Below are 22,242 nucleotides of genomic sequence, written 5' to 3' on the forward strand. Positions count from 1 at the left end.
CCTATTCTTGGCAATAAATACATGAACCATATTAAATTCACAATACTTTTGCATGATGTATAATCCATCTTGGTCATTTGTGGTGTATGATCCCTTGGGATGATCACAGTTTTCAATGACTAAAGTACACACAGAAATTGTATATCAATATTTGTAAAATGTACATACAAATACACACTCACCAGGTCTATTACTTGTCGGAAAATGTTACCTGCACTCTAGTACGCTTACCAACTTTAAGCTTATCAATTGGTCATGTGTGTGCCGAATTTTGCACCCTCTGGACTGGTGTGTTTTTTGGATGGTACACAACCCGCGGCACACAATCGGAAGTAGAAACTCGGGAGTAGAAAGCAAGAAACATCAGCAAAAGCGATGAAAAACGTGATTGCATTTTCTTAATAAGCGTAGCTATTTACCTTTGATTTCAGTGCTGAATCCCGGGCCGAATCCATGATCCGCACTAAGCTCTGAAATCTGAAATTTTTTTAGCAAAAACCCGAGGATTATTACTTGTCGGAAAATGTTACCTGCACTCTAGTACGCTTACCAACTTTAAGCTTATCAATTGGTCATGTGTGTGCCGAATTTTGCACCCTCTGGACTGGTGTGTTTTTGAATGGTACACAACCCGCGGCACACAATCGGAAGTAGAACCCCGGGAGTAGAAATCAAGAAACATCGGCGAAAGCGATGAAAAACGTGATTGCATTTTCTTAATAAGCGTAGCTATTTACCTTTGATTTCAGTGCTGAATCCCGGGCCGAATCCATGATCCGCACTAAGCTCTGAAATCTGAAATATATAAAGCACTTTTTTTCCCCGTTTAACTTCGGTTTTGCGCGGGTGACAAACAGCGATGGCAAATGTCACTTCACGATTTCCAAAAGGCATGGTTCCTGTCATATCTGGTTCAGCAGTCAAACGGATGTCGTAATCCATTCCAATTACACAGTATCTGTACTTGTACAAAATTCGTAGTCTCTACGCCCGTCTCTACGCAGCCCGCTCGGCAGCATGCACAAACATCACCGAGTTTTAATCATGGTACAAGACCGGGCACGAGACTAATATATTACACTTACAGACCCGGAAGTAAGAAGTTGTTTACAATCAGGAGCGAAAACAGCGGCTGACGTCAAATGCTGGACTTTGATTTTTCATGAACCCAAAACGCTGACATATCTATTGTAAAAAAGGTACCCTTTTTTCCAGAAAACACCAAAATTGAGACCCTTTTCGCGTCCCGCACGGGACGTGGCCTATCTTAAAAAGATACCCTTTTACCGCGAAATTTTGGTCGGTGATGACTTCATTGACGGTTCAACTGGCACCCCCGGGCTATGTGCGGTAGCATATTCTTTTGGTGCTGCAGTGTTTTGTAGCACTCTGAGCAGTTAGGGTTAAAGTAAGTGCTTGTTTGCATATTGTGTGTAATATGTTATGCCAACAGTGTTCAAACCTTTGAAGCACTCGAGCTCAAAGATGCAAATTGTTTGATTTCAGGCTTTTTCCGATTAAATGCCAGAGGTACACTATTTTGCTCCCATGCTTGACAAACCAGTATGATGGATTTCCTATTGCATTATGCACAGGCAATGGGCTATTCCAGTTGAAATCCATACACCCCCTATGGAAGACATGACCTTAATCTCTCACACAGTGGGTGTGAATTTCAAATGAAGTCACCCATTCATAACCCCATTTGAAATTCACACTCCCTGTGTAGAAGATTAAGGTCATGCCTTCTATTATAGGGGTGTATGGATTTCAACTGAAATGACCAAATTCTAAGTTGGGACTCTCTGGATATACTCTCTGTGAAAACAAACATGTAAAAAACATTGAAAATTAAATTTATTAAGATCTTTTAAAATGTTAAGATTTTATCTTGTTGGGAAAAATTATAAATTGGAAGTATGGATCTGGGGTTTTATTGTATAGTGAAATGTTGAGTTTGAAGAAAAGTTACAATAAACTTTTAGTTGAATTTTCTAATGGACTGTGTTGTTTGTTTGCTTGTTAGTTTTATGAAATGAAATGATTAGTTTCCCATCACATTTTTTTCAGTGAAATGAGGTCATGATTTCATTATTCATTATTTCGGAAAATGTTATTATTGTCAAAACTTTTATTTACTTGGCTATTACCTATTGTTGATGAAAGACCATCTCAAAACAGGTATTAAGGGGGTACTACACCCCTGCCTAATTTTGTGCCTGTTTTTGCATTTTTCTCAAAAATTGTAGCGCATTGGTGACAAGTAAGATATGTATATTATAGGGGCAAGGACTACAACTACTGCACTGGAAATTTTATTTCAGCAAAGACAATAGTTGTGGAGTTACTGTCAAAAATGAGGGAAAACCAGTATTTGATCATTAAATTAATAACTACTTGCCTTGAGTTGCTGAATTTACAGTGCAGTAGTTGTAGTCCTTGCCCCAATAATATACATATCCTACTTGTCACCAATGCGCTATAATTTTTGAGAAAAATGCAAAAATAGGCAAAAAATTGGCCAGGGGTGTAGTACCCCCTTAATGCTAAGATCATCATTACAGACATTTTGCAACAGATTGAGAAAAGATTTGAATTTGTTTTTATTAAAATGAAAAGAAATTTGCAATTTTTGTAATCACTAAAAAAATGATGAGGTAATCCTTAAATTACCATTCTTTACCACATCTTCTACCTTAACCCCAACAACTAAGAAAAACTGCGGGGGGTGTCAGACATTTTGAGAGTTTCAATTTTGATTATTTCCATCTCAATCTTCAGGTAATTGACTTTTTTTTGAAAATAATGAAAGTTAAGGTCAAATTGTCGGCAGGTGACGGGAAACTAATATTTTCATTACATAGGCCTTATGTGCTGACAATTATCTGAGTTTGGGATGGTACTGGTGCAAATGACAGGAAGCGTAAAATGTCCAATAGAACACACTTTTATTTAAAATTCTTGCATGCAAGTATACAAATACAAAACAAGTTAAAACTGCAGCTATGTATAGACGAATCCAACAGCCAAGTGATGGTCAGAATTCATTTGGCTATTTATTATACTGGGTCCCTTCCCCACCAAACTGATGATGTGACTGCCCAATTGGGTGGATTAAAGCCGTTTATAATCGATGTTAAGGGCAGAGTAATGGGAGAGAACATGGACCTTTTCGAGCTTCATTATTTCTGAATTGTATGTCCAAAGTATATAAAACTATACATTTTTGGAAAGGAAATGATTCAAGGAATCCCATGGTGACGTCAGATTTGTTCAAAAATCTCAAGTTTTTGAGAAAATCACAAAAATTCACTTTTTTACCCCAGTTTTTTTGTGACAACTTAGAAAAAAATCCGTTCGGAGTAAAAAAAAAATTAGTTAGCTTTTCATGAAGAAGAGACATGAACTTAGGGAAGGTTTTTTATTTTTTGAAATTCGTCTCTTTTTTGAAATATTGAAAAAACATGTGAAAAAAGCCATTTTGTCACTCTATTAAGCTAAAATTGCACATAATGGTGTATATTTTTGTTTAAAACAAATATTTTGAAAAAATAAAAAAACCTTCCCTAGACTTTGATGTACTCTAAAGGATAGTGCAAAAAGTTTACCCTTTGCTTGCATATTTTTCGAGTTATCTTGTCACAGAAATCGCGTAATATTGTCAAAAGTGAACTCTGAGAAATCGACGTTTTAGTAAAAAATGTCAAAATTCTGCACAAAACGTCCTTAAATTTTAAAACGGTAAGACTTTCACACTTGTAAAAGCTGTATCTGGTGCATGGTCTAAATATGCATCTTTTTGCACCAATGAATCTATAATGTCTGCTTTCAGTGCGTCAAAATTCAAAATAATTAAAAATCTTAGTGCCATTTTGACTGCAAATTTTTTGTTTTGTTTACACCACATTTGCTGGCGTGAACAACATACCGAATCGCCTTTGACTCGTTGGACATACGCGCAGAGTTGCGCCAGCGTCACGCTTGACGCGTGATCGCTGCCAGTAATCACAATATTTCGCAGATTCGCAAGCATTTCTGACTCATTATTTCCGCCAATTTACTAAGCTGTCTTGAGCCATGTGACTTTTTAGATTTGAAAAGAGTGAAATAAATCAAGCAAAAATACGAATAAATATTAGCAAGTTGTAATTTATCAGTTTCAAGTTAAAGAATACATCTTAGTGTTGATAAATATCAAAAATCTCAAATTCGGTCAGTAGAGCGAATGTGTCTTCCATTACTCTGGCCTTAAACTGTATTGTGTTATAAACTTTCACCATTTTTTTGTCTACATAAAACATGGGTGATGGAATGCAGTTTAAATTCTCCGCCTAGTCTGTATCATTTTACATTTCAGGTGGGATGGAGCCGACAGGAACCCAGCTATGGCTGTCATTGAGGTGCAGGAATGTGTGAAATTAGATTCCGTCTTTAAGGATATTGTAAAGAGTGATATTTTTGCGATATTAATTGTTCGCCATCTAGTACAAACAGTTATTAAGCGCAAATTAACAAATTTTCCCGCTATACATTAATAATATAATAAGAATATAAACATTATTATTTGTGGCCTGTGGCAATGGACCGGAAAAAGAAATGATCTCCTAATCATAAAAAGCCACAATTAAAGATTGTCAGCTTTTGACAAAAACACTACCACTTGATTTTTTTTAATGTCAGAAACAGCGATGTGGAGTTTTTTAATTGCATTTTTCACACTTCCCTCAACCTTTGTGGCTGAAGTGCCAACTTTTAAAGTCAGAATACCAGGAGGCTGAGACAAAATTTGTCCCTTTTCTTAAAAAAGACACATTGTTGTTTTATTTCGCTCTAGTTTTATTGCAGTATTTAAACCATGCAATCCCTTTCAACGACGAAAACAAGCTAAATATCATACATGTATAATTCACATGATTATTTCATGAGGAATGTCAGTTAATCATTACTACTCAGCCTGACAAATCGATCAGTGAATACTCTGTTGATATCAGCAAGAAAACTATAGAATAAAATGGCAATATTTAGCCGCTATCTCCAAAATACTGAATTTAACTTGCAAGCGTGTATACGCACACATGTTTCAGGCATAACAAATTTTACGCGCTCACATGTAACACGTAAGGGCGATTGCATTTGTGTATAACCTACTGTAAAAGTGTGGATTCATCAGTGGTTGGCTCCTGTACAAACATATAGGAAGAGTTGTTGAATTAGACAATCTATAACTTGTTTTCATTGTTGAAAGGAATGCAATGATGTTACACAGTGGTTCAGATATTTAACAACTTTGCACAAGACTCAAGAGAGAAATTTTCCAAAATTATTTTACATTCTTTTAGGTTTATACATCAGCAGGCAAAAATAAAGGGTCACATCCAATATTGGAAGTATTTGGGCTGCTTGTATTCATTATTTCATCACTTTGCATTAGCAGTGCACACTAATTTGTCTACCATTGACCCAATTTTATTAAACAAATACCCTTAGTGTTCCGACAGGCTTCAATATATGATGAACCGACGACCATGATGGGGGGGGTTGTCATTAGATGGCTATAACCCCCCTGGCTACGCCAGTAATATCAATGTTGCTCAAGTGGATATCTACTGCTGATAAATATGTGACGTGTCATGTCAAAAGCAGACACTTTTGGGCAGGATCGTAATTATAAATGGAGAAATAGCCAAAAATCTGCCCAGGGTGATTTTTTCACAATTTGGGTTTGTTGCGAATTTGTGATTGGACACCACGAATCAGCCGTAAACTCAGCCCCCGGTCAATTTTGTTTTATTTCGTGTTTAGAAAATATAAATCATAAGCTTTAAAATGGTATATCAATTGACTTCAAACGATATCCAGAAGCGGGGTTATGGTTTGTTGTTCCTTCAACAAAATTGTACCTTTGTTTTTCGGTTCTATGTGTGTCTCTTTTTCCACGTTTCTGGTAATAAATATCAAACAGTCATACTTGGCGGTCATTTCAAATCATCCCCAAGTCAACGAGGTTCAGGAATGTCCTCTCATTGTTAATTGTTGGTTATATATACCTAGACAAAATACAATGCTTTGTTATCCACCACTTGAACAGGATTTAGCCAAAGCAAACAAAGACAAGATCTATTTCTATAGAAATAGGTAGAAGCTTATTATCCTCTTCAGCAATAGGATTATTGATTGGTTTAAACAGTGTTTGATAAGATACTTGTCGCACCGAATTGAGATGCCCATGAATACGATATACACGCAAATTCTACACTGTAACTCAGAATACAATTTGCCAAGTTTACGGCTCATTCGTAGTGTCCAATCACATTTGTGATGTTATTATATGTTAAAAATATTGTCTGATAGTTTCAAACCGGAATATAACTGGCATCTTGTATTTTTTTAGACATTTTTCAAGGTAGTTCCTACTCTCAACATTGTCAATAATATTTTTAAAGGCCGATATCTCAATTTCCAATTTTATATTACCATAACTTACAAACTCATTATCTTCGCTAAGGAATGTGCGATTTCATTGGCGAAAATGGCGTTATGGAGCAAAATATCTCTATATATTTTAAGCAGTGTTGGAGGACTCATGACTCGAACTCGAGTCCTTTTTTCAAGGACTCGGACTTGGACTCGGAGGCTAAGGACTTGGACTCGGACTCAGTTCTAAACTAAATTCAGTTTGTAAATAAAAGTACAACCAAAAGCAAGATTGCTTTCAGTTATATCTTAATTGGTTAAAGGGATTGTAATCATAACCGTTTGTTTTGACATGACTGCTTTGTTTGACGCAAGTCTAGAATGTACATGAATAATAATACCCTGGGACACTCAAGTTAAATTTTGGCCGAACTTTAGGAACTAAGAACTGATTTGGGAGCAAAACAGGGGCTTGATGAACTAAAATTTCAACATTTTTGTGGTGGTCTGTGAACTAAAATTGGGTCAAATTATACAGGCATTGGAGCTAACAAATTCAAAATGTTTCCAAATTTGAGCTAAAGAGCTACAATTTTCAGAGTGTTAGGATTTGCATGATGTAAATGTGGGTCTTAAGGAACTGCCGGAGAGCCTAAAAAAGGGACCCTTGACCGCCGCACATAGGCTACCCGTACCACCTTTACATGTGAATGGATGGTGGATGCAAATGTTTGGCAAGCCGAGAAGGGGGAACAAGCAATTTTTGGCACATATGGGGCACCTTTCAAGTAAAACGCTCTAAAAAGGCTTAGAAAACAGTACGGAAACGCGTACATGCTAATTTTCCTGCTCGCTGCGTTTGCAACATAATATCTAAACCATTTACGAGCGTAAGGTTTGTAAATTGGGATCCCAAAAAAATGGCTTGTGCAGAGGGGTGCAAAGATTTTTGGCAGGCCAGGGGGGGGGTGATTTTTGGCAGGCTAAGAGGGGATAAGCATTTCACTCCTCCCCGGGCTCTGCATAATTATTGCACAGCCCCAAAACAATAGGCATGCTAGGTGGGACTAGCAAATTATGTATAGATTATAGAATAGAACTAAAATTCTGGTTAAGTTATAGGAGCTTATAGGCCTATGTTGATAAAGCATTGGTGAAGACATAAGGACTCGGACTCGGACTCGAACATTGAGGACTCGGACTCGGACATCAGACTTGGACTCGGACGCCAAGGACTTGGACTCGGACTCAGATGACGAGGACTCGACTACAACACTAATTTTAAGAACCTCAAAATTTATAACCTGCCCAAAAGTGTCTGATTTTGACATGACACGTCACATATAGCATATTACTTCTACCAGTCATTCAATGCTCTCTTTCCTGTTTAGCCAATGCACTTATACAGTTGAATTTCATTTCCTCTGTCGTGGTAAATTAGAGACAAGGCCCTTTCGATATTATCCATGGTATCAGGATTTCCAAAAAGAACAGCCAGGTCATTTGTATCTGTAAAGGTCATGGCTGCTGGAATATCTTTACCAGTGTCAAATGTTGTAATCAATTTCCAAGGACTCGCACAGTATTGATGTATCTTCCCAGTCCCACCCAGTATTTGACTCCCAATCATCAAGCAATCAGATACCTCATCATAACACACATATCTTATATCTGGAATATCAATACTATGATGGACCATTAATGTATCCACATTCAACACACACAATTTACTTGGCTCATCCCATGCTTGCAAGCCTCTCGGATCACACAATGCAACCTGTGAGCCTTTCATAGCAGTAAGGCATTGGGGTACATAACATAGGTCAATTGTTTTCAGTTTTCTTCCATTATGAGCAAAAACAACAAGAGTTTTATCTTCACTTCCAACTATTACTCTGCCATTAGATAGCACAGCAATAGATGTCATTCTAGCTATGTCAGTAGTGACACTCCTCTTGGCCGTAACATCATCCCTGCCCTTTGTTTCATAGAAGATGCTCTCATGCTTTCCTCTAGGACCAAACATTTCAATAGATGTGGGTGTGGCAACCATGTACTTTCCATTACCAGTCACTGCTACATCACATGCATTTTCCACATTCAGATCAAATTCATGCTTATATCCACCTGTCTTTTTAAGGTAAATTTGTACCCTCTCGATCATCTCCTGACAAACAGCTAAAACACCATTGCGCCCACTGACACTGCCTCTGGCATATTCAACTAGATTAATAACTTGAGTCAGTTTTACTTTCCTTACAGGTACAAGTTTGCCCAAACCAGCAACTTGCTCTGAAACAAACTTATAAGAGGTTGTAGCTTGCATTGCAGGGTCTACCTCCTTTGTGCCTTTTCCACCCAAGTGTATCGCCTGAAACTTTTTTTCAAGTTGATCATGCTTAGTCACATACTCATAAGGTGTTGCACTTTCCATAACTCTGCCTGCTTCCGCTATCACATTCCCCAAAGCTTGATTCTCTCTGTCCAGTTCCTTCTTCTGCTTTTGGCTCACTTCTCTTAACTGAGTTTTCAGTGCTTTCCCGCTCTCAGTCACCTTGGCTACAGCAACTTCCATGGCATGATCAATTTCTTGTTCAGTTTCAGCTGTGGATTTCAAAACTTGTTGAACTGAATGCTCAATTTTCTTTGCTTCAATGTTTGCACTTTTAATTTTGTCCTTCATGTGTCGCTGTTTTTCTGCATAGATAGCTTTCACTCCTTTTATTTCATGAGTAGATTTATCATGATCTAAGAACCCACAAGCCTGACACACCAACACTTTGCATGTGACACAGTAGAAATGCAGTTTTTCATCATCATGAACTTCACATGTTGGTACGCTGCTTTTTGTCTTTGCTGTTTCTTTTGACGATGGGTCGCTCATAAGCTGATGAATATGTTTAAGATGATTTTCTGCCAAGTTGCGCAATCGAATACTCGTCCTTAAAGCTGCTACACCACCTTCACTAACTGGCGTTTTTTGAGGAACTCTTGTTAACACACGACATTCTGGACATGTAATTACACATACACCTTTCACCATTTTTGCGAGACATTTTTGGCAATACACATGCGGACAGTCCAACTGTTTGGGTGTATTTGGATCCACAAATAACTCCACACACAGCGGACATGATAATTCATCTTCAGCACTTGAAATATATGAAGCTGCCATTATACGTTGAAAATTAAATTAAACCCGACAGTTTTGCAGATGCATAAGTGCCAAGTTATAATGAAATGAAACAGTATCTGCTATTTTAAAAATAACTTTTCTACCTATCACCAAATTATCTACTTTTCTAAAGTTTACTTCTGATAAAAATTTTACACTATCTATAGTACAAAGTTTAATTTCATAAATGGCTAAATCTCAATCATGTAACTTTGGTTCCTAGCAACTGTTGTAGTTACATCACAAGAAATAGAGATCTTAATTCTCTTTGTTAGATATTAGTATCAGGGAGTGAGACTTTGTCGTATTATATGAGGATGACCAGATATGAAATTATGTTTGCGTGTTTTGACTGTTTGAATTAGTATGTTTAACTATTGATATGCGGGTATATGCCTGATCCAAGTGATAATGAAGGTAAATACAGACAAGTCAGGTAAATAATGAAGTTCATTAGTACAAAGATCATTAGTACAAATCAATAAATACATTAGTGAAAAGGGTCACTCAGAGTCATTTGTATAAAGTTTTATTAACCCTAACACTTAACCCTGCTTTTTGATATTGGAAGTTAAAGAAGATACGAAAAAGGAGAGAAGATGAAGAAAGAAGTCACTTGGCACCCCCGGGATTCGAACCTTTGACCCCCGCATGCCAACCACACGATCACGGACCGGTAGCTACATGGGTTATCGCCGCCCGGGCAGCAATTCCGTGAGCATAATAACACTTAGGGTGATTGCGTCATCGCAGACCCTGGGATTCACACATGCGCTGAATTTTTCATTGTGGTATTCTGTGGTATTTTTGGGTGTTAGGGTTAATACAATGATATGCATCAACACCAATGGGAAAAATGCAATCTTAATGTTTCATCTAGCAATGCATAAAACAATTTCAATTTTAGACCTAGGGTAAATGGGCTATTCCATTTGAAATCCAAACTACCCCTGGAAGATTTTGGAAATATCTCCCACAGGGGGAGTACGAATTTCAAATGGAATTAGCACATTAACCAACTCAATTTCAAACTCACCCTCCGTCTGTGGAAAATTCAGGTTGGATCTTCCTCAGAGGGTGTAGCAAATTCAAATGGAATTGCCTAATGTGTTCATTCCATTTGAAATTCATACTCCTCCTGTGGAAGATATTTCCAAAATCTTGCACAGTGGTAGTATGAATTTTAAATGAAATAGCCCAATATTATATGAAGGTGTGCACTAGAAAACAAAAAACAAGACTTGTAAGAAACTGATGTTCAGTATTTAGTGAAGGAGTTGTCTAATACAGCTGATATTAGTATTGATGAAGCAAGTTAGTGATATCAGCATTGATAACGTATACTGCCTGTAAAAAGTATCAGTACAGATCCGGCAAACCAGAAGTGTGAGGATCTACGATCATCATTCTGAAGATGTCTATTGACCTAGTTTTGTGCACAAGAAATTTATTCAATCTGGTGATATACAAACATGATGAATCTATTCAGTGACACTGAAACTAAATTGCAAAATAAAGTGGTTGATAGATGGTGTATTTTGTTCTGCATATTTTGATACCTCATTCAGCACAATGCAACTTTATTCCCCTATAGCTATTTGAATGTCAAAAGGTAAAGTTTAAAAAGTGACCAATTCGGATATTTCCTCCTTCAAGGCGATTACCCCTGCCTTTAGATACAGGCTCATTACAGCCTGACAGATAAACGCTCACTCAACTGTGTTCAAAATCTGTGTGGTTCGAGGTAAAAGTCAATGTAAATTTTTGTCACTTTTGAAAAGCTCTCTTTTTCATTGAAGTTGGAGGAAATTGAAGTTGCATCATGCTGAATGGGGTAATTTAAAATAGAACAAAAGAGAGCAGAACAAAATTCTCCATCTATGACCACTTTATTTTGTAATTAAGTTTTAAGGAGAGGTGAGGGGAAGGGAAATTAGGCTGGATAAAAAGTTACATGGAACAGCAGTGTTTGAAGTGGTCAAGCACCCCTCTAGCTCATGTCTCTCATATCGTAATCATTTTAATACGCAGGATAGGCTTACAACAGGTCCAAACTCAAATTAAAAACTTTAATGTTAAACTGGTCCACATTAATGTGACACTTTTTTAAAAGACTCCAGACTTGCAAATCACCATGCTAGTAATGCCATTGATGATGTTGCGGGCCTGCGGTGTAGCCAGTGGGGTGTCCACAGGAAATTATGTACATTATGTTCACATGTTCACCCTCTCCTCTGCAATCTGAAGTTCCTTCCCCTCTTCTCTCCTCTCCTACCCCTCTCACTTGCTCTTTCAATTTACGGGTTTTTGGTCATCTGTTAATGTTTTGAGCTTTCTTAATTTCTCTGTTTATTAGTTTTTCTGTTTATTCGTCCTCCACAATTCGCACACTTCATCAGTATGATTAATAACTGATAAAATAAACATTTAAGGTAAATTAGTAGATGGGCTTTTAAAAATAAACTGAATAAAATAAACTGAATAGAAATTAGTAGAAAACATTTAAGAGTTGGGATAGCGACGTTTTCATGTATTTATTGTGGGACCTGAGAGCACATCAGACACATTGAATTGCATTTTGAAAACGAGGAATGTCCTGATATCAAATAATTTAAATTTTTCTGTAGCCTATAGCTTGGTGTAACTTGGACTTGCAAGGTGAAAAGATACCGTAAACAATGTCACAAAACACATGACTTGCAAATTGTCAAATTATGAAATGAATGTTACAAACGCTAAACATCTTCCTCTAAAAAATAAATAGATAGCTGAAGACCATATATTGGGTGGGGGGCACTTGAATATGAAAGTGACGAACCTGTGACATACTTACTATACATCTATTGGAGTCGATTTTTGTCAAAAAAAGGGTGTCATTCAGTGGCAGCTCCAAGAAAATGGGGGCCATTATGTATGGAAATGCTAAAAATTGGGTATGACCATGAAAAATGGGCAAAAATTTAGCAAATATTTGCCAGTTTGAAGCTACCATTGCTACAAAAATGTAAAAAGTGTTCAAAATGCGTGATTTGGTGCAAATTTCTACAAAAAAGAAAAAGGGGGTCTATTGACAGACACATGACACAATATGTGACAGGGAAGGAAAGGTATAAAAATGTACCAAGAAGGTGTTATGAGCACAAGCAATAGTCAGTTTTTTTTAACATTTATTTTATAAAGTTTTAGACAAATACAACACATTGGAACTACTTCTTACTTGCTAATTTGGTTAATTTGACCCCTGAAGCAGGTATTTATTTATAAACAAATTATACAAAAGTGCATTCAACAATAATATTTCTACTACAAAAACATACACCATGCTATCTATTGTTGGGACACCTGACTTGACACTTTTAAGGCCCAGTGCATTCGAATGTGAATTAAGCTGGGAATGCATGATTTGAGCCCTTAAGTTCTGGAAAAAAACACTACTATTTCAATGGATGACTCGTAATCATTTTTTTTAGAATGTGGAAATTGCCATCTTCAAAGTAAATTTTGCTTCTATTTATGGATTTGTTGGTTTTACATGCTGGACGACACAAGTTCAGGCTGTACTGCACCTACCTTGGTTCACCTCGAGTTTGGTAGTGATGTCAAAGCTTTTTTGCGGTTAGTGACGCAAGTGTATGTGCCATCAAATCGCCTTGTACGCGTGCATTTATGCACTGTGCTTTATGCATGTGATTCAAAACTGGGACCAGCGAAATACGCACCTACGTCACTACTGAACTTGAGGTGAAGCAAAGTACACCAGGACCGCGACACTCCGGAGGTCAGCAGAGGACAGAAAATGTGACTCTCGTGCTAGTCTCCTACACAACCAGTTAATTATGTGGTTCTGACACTCGTCGTTCATACAGTCTGGCCCACGCCCGAGACTCACATTTTCTGTCCTCACATCGGTATAGGCCGTTTGCACGTTAATTGTACGGAGTGTCGCTTCTCTATCTTCTTTTTCTCTGAGTATACTGAGTGATGTCTTTCATGAGCCAAGTATTCTCGAAGCCTCGAAGGAGACAATTTACCTTTTCAGTAAATCCCATAAGCCTTTGCGGGTAGACCTGAGATGTCGTCATTAACGGCACACCAATGTGCACATGGTTTAGCGAGCATTGTTACTATACTGTGTATTTGAAAGCTGTGAAGTGCGCCGTAATGATGTGCGCATAAGCGAGACGACATCAGAGGTCATCTGCAAAGGCTTATGGGATTTACCGAAAAGGTAAATCTTCCTCCAACCACCCAAACCAAAAATTCTTCTGTTTTTACAAACCGTGAAAGACGGCCGGTGACCGCCTTACTAGATAAGAATAATCTAAAGTCTGCACAAAAAGTAACTCAGCTGTTATAAATCGCCTATAGATTCAGAACTAATAATTGTTTTCACAATATTTCAACATAAACAGAATGATGATTTATTTACGCATTTTGATACCCCATTTGTCCAATTTTGTTCAATACTGAAAATACAGCAGTATTTTGAAAGAAAAATACCCCAATTTAAAAGTTGCAGTTATTTGTATTGATTTGAAGTAAGCGCGAAGATAATGGCGGGCTTTACGTGTTTACAGTGCTGGCATTATAACCATTGATTGCTGTAAACGGCAACTTTTAAATTCGGGTATTTTTCGGTAAAAGCACTACTGTGTTGTTAATATTGAACGACATTTGACGAATGGGGTATCAAAATGCGCGTAAATAAATCATCCTTCTCGCTATGTTGAAATATTGTCAAAACAATTATTAGTTCTGAATCTATAGGCGTATTTATAACAGCTGAGTTACTTTTTGTGCATACTTTATTACACATATAACCATGTAATCACAACATGCAAGCTCAAATACATCAGAAGAAAAACCATATGAGCAGCTTGTAACCCAGAGTGACTTTGTCATTGTGTTATAAATTTTACTTCCACAATGAATCAAAGCTTTGTTTCTGCAATTGGAACAGTTATTTTATTTCTCTGATTTCGATTTCTCTCTCTACGATCTAAAGTGTTTGACACTATCTGGCCTATTGCATACAAAAATGGATTCACAGCTGAATTGATTGGTAAGGCAAATGCTATAACCCATGCGTATGCTGTTGGGGACAATTTTGTGTACTCTGTTTGGACAAGAATTCCAAGGATTATTATCGGCATCCAGCACATAAAATCTGTAAGAACGATGATTCCCATCTTCAGGGCCATTCTTACTTCTCTTCTCCAGCGAGAGACGCTCATTCTCATCGGAGCCACAGTATGTGTGTGTATGACAGTAAAAAATGTAGAAATATAACAAATTGCTAGACTAATACAACAAAAAAGATTGAGCCCTAGATATAAACTGATGGAGTAGTATGTTGCTAGATTCGTTCCTGTTTGGTTCAGCGTTTGAATTGTAACATTGCTTACTCTGTCAGGGTCAGTTAGATAGATGGAAAGAGGATCTCTTTCTGTGTAAAACTCGATACGTCTTGCCAAAGGTAACCCAATGCAAACTTGTGAGAACTCAAAGTCTTCATCTCCTAAGCCTAGTGGTATAGTACTCAGTGCAATGGCTAACATCCAAATTGTCGTTGTTGCAATTATTTTGGACAAGCGAGTAGGTAGCAAGCCTTGCCTGGTGAATCTTGTGATATTTTGAAATACCCAGAACCTATCGAGACTAATTAGCGTCAAGAAGAATAGAGATGCTTCACTTGATAAAACAGATAATACAGCAGCAAATTTACATAACGAGCTTGTCCTCCACTTTTCAGCATGCAATGGAAAATATGTACCATATTGTTGGTCAACAGCACCAAGGATGAGCAAATAGAATCCCATGAGAAGGTCTGCACCAGCCAGGTTAACAATTAGTAATTTTTGTTTTATTTCATCTCTGTTTGTGCTTCTTAATTGCATACATCCCCAAATTAGAACTACAACATTTGAAATAATTGTGCACAAACCAAGTATCCACACTGTCACTCTGATCACTTCCCTATATAGCAATGTTTTACAAGATAAGTATGGGGTCAAATCTTTCTCAGCAGCACAAAGGGGACCAGTATCTTCATGAATGATACACTTACAAACTGCTGGAGAATCAACTGATAGTATTGTGTTATTTCCTAGTTCACTAAAGGACTCGTGTGTTAGCTTTCCAAGAGGATTTAACCTGAGGTCAACTAATTGTAAGTTTGATGTGTGCATGAATGCATCTTTTTGGACATACACAAGTTTATTATTGCTGCAGTCTAGCCAGAGTAAGCTAATTAAATGTTGAAATGAGAAAGACTCAAGATTTGTTAATTCATTCTCACCTAAGGTAAGATACTCCAGATTATATACTCCCTGAAACATATCTCTGCTTAGCTGAGTCAGTTTATTGTAGTGCAGCCACAACTGTGTCAAGTTGCCGAGAGACTTAAATACCCCAGGCTCTAAAGTGTTCAGATTGTTATTGTCCAGTTCCAACCGTTGTAATCCAATTAATGTAGAAAACAATCCAGAATCAAGAGTTGAAATTAAATTATCATTAAGAGTAAGTAAAGCCAACTGTGACAGTTCATTAAATAGGCCAAGTTCAATTCTTTTTAATTTATTTCTATCCAATGCTAAGATAGACAATGTATGCAAACTGTGGAACAGGTTGACATCAAGTTCTGTCAGTTGATTCTCATACAGCCATAAAGCTGTTAAATTGTAAAGACCATCAAAAATGCCAGGTTTTAATTTTGTTAGATGGTTTGTATGCAATGATAAGACGGACAATGTATGCAAACCTTGGAAAAGGCTGACATCAAGTTCTGTCAGTTGATTCTCATACAGCTCTAAGGCTGTCAAATCGCTAAGACTATCAAATATGTCAGGTTTTAATTCCTTTAGTTTGTTTGCGTGCAAATCTAAGAAAGACAATTTATACAAACCGTGGAAAAGATTGACATTAAGTTCTGTCAGTTGATTCCCATACAGCCACAATTCTGTCAAATTGCCAAGACTATCAAATAGACCAGGTTTTAATTCTGTTAGTTGGTTTGTATGTAATGCTAATATAGACAATTTATGCAAACCTTTGAAAAGGCTGACATTAAGTTCAGTCAGTTGATTATCATACAGCCATAATTCTGTCAAATTGCCAAGACTATCAAATATGCCAGGTTTTAATTCTGTTAGGTGGTTTGTATGTAATGCTAATATGGACAATTTATGCAAACCTTGGAAAAGGCTGACATTAAGTTCTGTCAGTTGATTCTCATACAGCCATAATTCTGTCAAATTGCCAAGACTATCAAATATACCAGGTTTTAATTTTGTTAGATGGTTTGTATGCAAATTTAAGATAGACAATTTATGCAAACCTTGGAAAAGGCCTCCATTAATTTCTGTCAGTTGATTCTGATATAGCTCTAAATCTGTCAAATTGCCAAGACTATCAAATAGACCAGGTTTTAATTCTTTTAGTTTGTTTGTGTGCAAATTTAAGATAGATAATTTATGCAAACCTTGGAAAAGGCTGACATTAAGTTCTGTCAGTTGATTCTCATACAGCCACAATTCTATCAAATTGCCAAGACTATCAAATAGACCAGGTTTTAATTCTGTTAGTTGGTTTGTATGTAATGCTAATATAGACAATTTATGCAAACCTTTGAAAGGGCTGACATTAAGTTTAGTCAGTTGATTATCATGCAGCCATAATTCTGTCAAATTGCCAATGCTATCAAATATGCCCAGTTTTAATTCTCTTAATTGATTTTTATGTATTGCTAAAATAGACAATTTATGCAAACTGTGGAAAAGGCTGACATCAATCTCTGTCAGATTATTTTCATACAACATTAATTGTTTCAAATTTCCAAGACTATCAAATATGCCAGGTTGTAATTCCCTTATTTGGTTGCTTTGTAATTCTAATACAGACAATTTATGCAAACCTTGGAAAAGGCTGACATCAAGTTTTGCCAGTTGATTATCATACAGCCATAATTCTGTCAAATTGCTAAGACTATCAAATAGACCAGGTTTTAATTCTTTTAGTTTGTTTGTAATTAATGATAAAATAGAGAGTCTATGTAAACCTTGAAACAGGTTGACATCAAGCTTTGTAAGTAGGTTCTCGTCCAGGTCTAATACTGTTAAATTACAAAGACTATCAAATAATGGGGGAGCCAGTTCAGATAGAACATTTCGCTGTAAATAGAGTTGCTGCAGGGATTGAAGACCTAAAAACACACTGTTTGGTAAACTCTCTATTCTGTTCCCACTGAGGTCAAGTATTTGTAATGCATGAAGCCCATGAAATACTCCGTCAATTGCTTTTATTTTGTTATATGGAAGAACATGGAAGAAAGAGATGAGAAGGAACCACAACGACTTCGATCGGCCAAGTTTTAATCCGCTTACCTATTGACGCATGAAAAGAAAAGCTATCAATGATACTTCCTTTTATGTATGATCCATTTACCGCGATCGATGCTTGGCGAAATCATTACTGGAAAAAATTTATAACAAACCCATCCACGAACAAACAAACGCTACCCAGAAGTAAGATTATGGAATTTCACTGATGCTCTGAACATGTAAAGTAGCTTTGTTTTGGGATCTACAGTCAAACTATTTTCTTGATCGTGTTGTGTAGAAAATGTCCTATAAAACATCGAAAAGGTAATCAAAATCGGCCGTTTTTTTGCTGAGTTTCATCTTTAGCAAATAAGGTAAGATTTTGGTGACTTTTTTCGATGAAAAATAGATGTAAAATGTTCTTAAATAATGCACAATGTTCGGTTGAGTCCGGTACATAAAACCTGTTTAATTTAATAGTTTATATGTGTATAATCGTAACTAGCTAACTTCGTTTCAGTGCCAAAGACTGCCAACTCTGAGAAAAAAGTCATCAAAGTTCGGAAAAATTGGGCAAAAGAGAAGAAAAAGATGTAGGCCATCAATGACCGATGATCACGTCACCAGAGAAAATCCTATAGGGTGCTTGCACGGAAGGTCGTTAGTTCAAATCATCCTTCACACACGCTCCAGAAGACATGTAAATACATGGAATACAATACCAATCACCTATTTAACGCGGGGTATTGATCAAAGTAGATCCTCATGAATAACAATGTCAACTAAATGTCGGTAAAGGGAGTGGACAAAGTGAATGCGTTCGTTGTGGTTCCTTCTTATCTCTTTCTTCCATGGGAAGAAGTAGGTATTGGATTGGGGGAAGGCTTTCAAATGCTCCAGAAGAAATGTAAACTACATTTCTCCTTGAGACATTTAATGCAATAGGAACAGATGGGTCATTGATTTGTTCATATATCAGAATGGTGCTTGTGTTTGTTGATGTTGATAAACAATTGGTTTCAATCTTTTTATGGTAAATGTGGCTTTGGCAATGAGAGGGAACAATAGGCAATTCTGTAATGTACACATAGTCAGGTATAGATCCTAATGAATGAAGATGGTATGCAATGCTCAATGCATTATTGTTGGCCAAAATTTGATCAAATGATATATTATATGGGCTCACAGTGAATACACTATCGTAACTTTCTAACATACCACAATAATCATAACTATTTTTGTTACACCAAGAGTGTTAGTACTCAGTTTCATCTGTTTGGTTCTTATTTATGTTCTTATCTTTTATTGAATGAATCGATACATTAATAACAACAAATGTCTTAATGTGAATCTGAAAGTTCTTACTAGCGAATCTGACGCTGCAAGGTGATGCTGGTTGTCCTCTGAAGGCTACAAGATCTTTGTCACCCCAGCATTCCTCCTGCTCATCTGTCTTGATGTAGAAATAATCGTACACATACCAGTTAGACGATTGCACAATGTCCAGTTGTAAACCTTTCTCAGATGGGGCAGTCACCGATATGTTGCATGGATCTGACACATTTGCAGTGATGAGTATCGACGGAACTTGGGTCAGGTCTATGTGGGTCAGATTGGTACAAAGAATGGTTTCATTCCTGGATTATAAAAAAACCCAATTACATTAAAATACAAGTTGTCTAATACATATTGTCATCTTACAATATTTGGGCCAATGTTTATTTATGGGTGCATCAAAAGGCCTTTTTTAATTTTGATCTAAACATAATGAAACATACACATAAGAAAGCTTAGATCACGGTTATTATTTGGTTAAAATCAATAAAGGGATTAAATCTTCTTCGAAAACAGGGAAAATGTGTTTCACAGTGGTATGGCTGTTAACTCTCAGGCATTTTGTGTGTCTCAAGATTTTGGGCACTTTCTTATGCCATGATCATGACGATAGTAAAATATCACAATTAGTGAAAATAAGGCATGTTTTAGCAGTTTTTTCAATGTTTGCATCTCTGGTAGCATTGGACGATGTTGTATTGCAACTGCAATAGCAATATGGTTAAAAGTAGTTACTAACGAAAAAAGATAATTTGAGAAAATGTTTTTGTATCTACCCCCTCCCTCACATTTTCTTAAATTGTTGGGTGCTCTAGCAAAAAAAAAAAAAAAATGGGAGGGGGCAATAATTTTTGGTCAGCCGAGTGGGGGGAGCAATTTTGGCAAGCCAAGAGGGGGAGAACAAGCGATTTTTGGCACACACCCAGGGGCTTTTAAATAAAGCGTTCTAAAAAGGCTTAGGAAAACAGTACAAAAACGCCAAAATATGCAAATTTGCCTGCTGCGACGCTGTGCTCGCAATATATATCTTGATCATGTTAAGGTTTAGCAACTTGGGATCCAAAAATTTGGCATGTGCAAAGAGGGGGGGGGGCGGCAAAGATCTTTGAGCAGGCCGAGGTAGTGGGCAAACAATTTTTGGCAGGCCGATGGGGGGAGCAAGCATGTTTTTGCCAGGCTGTTTGCCACGTTGTCAGGCCCTAACAATTTCTTTAGTCGCAAAAAACATTGCCTCATAGCATGACGATTTGGAAAATATCTCACTCCAAGTAATTATGAAAAGTTAACAGCCCTGTGTTCTTGTGAACAAATTCTTTATGTTATTAACTGCTATTGCCATTGCATATTGCAGCATAGACAGTAGGATTGCAGCCACCCTCTACCAGAGCATTGAAAGTGGGGGGGGGCAAGTTGTTCAGTTCCCCCGAATCCCCGGCCCCAAATGGAGTCTGATTAGGAGTGTAGGGTGCGGGTGAAATCAATCATTTCAGGGGAATGACTGATTTCCCCCGAATGACCAACAAAAGTGGGGGGCCTGTGCCCCTGCCCCCCTTGTGCACGCCACTGCCCGATTAGGTGCATTTCCAGCTATTTCCCCAGACTGGATGCATTTCCCCCTGTTCAACTGGCCTATGCTTGGTTCATCATGGCCGGATAAAAAAGGTTGGACATACTATATAAGATAATATTGATGACTTACCCAGTATATGCCCACACAGCATTTTGTCCACACCACATTAACTGAAGAAACACATAGCTAACTCTGAGGGCAAAGATGCACCTATCTTGGTCGCAATCTGTGGCCATGTTTACTTGAATCAAAGCTGCAATCTAAGTTCTTGTGTTGTCTGAAGTCACAGGATGATTTCCTCTCTCCACTGTTCGAGATCTTTTCTGCAGTTGTTCAAATTCTGTGCTGATGGAAACTTTGTGAAACTAGACTACTAGGATGCTCTCTGCAGTTTTTCAAGTTCTGTGCTGATGAAACTCTGTGAAACTAGACTACTATAGTAGGGATCTTCTCTGCAGTAGTTCAAGTTCTGTGCTGATAGAAATGTTGTGAAAATAAAATGCTAGGATCAAGTTATGTGCTGATGGACACTTCGTGAAACTAGACTACTAGGATGCTCTCTGCAGTTTTTCAAGTTCTGTGCTGATGAAACTCTGTGAAACTAATAGACACAGTCCTGTGCTGATAGAAACTTTGTGAAACCAGACTACTAGGGATCTTCTCTGCAATAGTTCAAGTTCTGTGCTGATGAAAACCTGTGAAACTAGACTACTATAGTAGGGATCTTCTCTGCAGTAGTTCAAGTTCTGTGCTGATAGAAACTTTGTGAAACTAGACTACTATATTAGGGATCTTCTCTGTAGTAGTTCAAGTTCTGTGCTGATAGAAACTTTGTGAAACTAGACTACTAGGGATCTTCTCTGCAATAGTTCAAGTTCTGTGCTGATGAAAACCTGTGAAACTAGACTACTATACTAGGGATCTTCTCTGCAGTAGTTCAAGTTCTGTGCTGATAGAAACTTTGTGAAACTAGACTACTATAGTAGGGATCTTCTCTGCAGTAGTTCGAGTTAAGTGCTGATGAAAACCTGTGAAACTAGATTGCTAGGATCTTCTCTGCAAGTAGTTACAGTTATATATCGATGGTCATGTTACAATAAATGTCTTAATACTGTACCATATTGGTTCAGTCAAGAACTTGATGAAATAACCATTGAAGCAAGCTTCTTGATAGAACTACAGAGATGTAACTGAGTCAAAGTCAAGCACTGCTTGCAAGAAGTTGTTCATTAAGTTACATAGTCCGATTCAAGAATGTCACTAACTTTCCTACTATATTGTAATGACTTTATCCAATACTTCCAGTATTTCTTCTGAACTTCTCGATTCAGTTACAATAACCATGTCAAACATTGCCATTTCGCAGTATGTCATTGAGAGAGCTTTGTAGATGATGTGCATACGACCATACGTATTACACAAACCAATCA

This window comes from Amphiura filiformis, chromosome 7, assembly GCF_039555335.1.
Source record: "Amphiura filiformis chromosome 7, Afil_fr2py, whole genome shotgun sequence".
NCBI classification, from domain to species: domain Eukaryota; kingdom Metazoa; phylum Echinodermata; class Ophiuroidea; order Amphilepidida; family Amphiuridae; genus Amphiura; species Amphiura filiformis.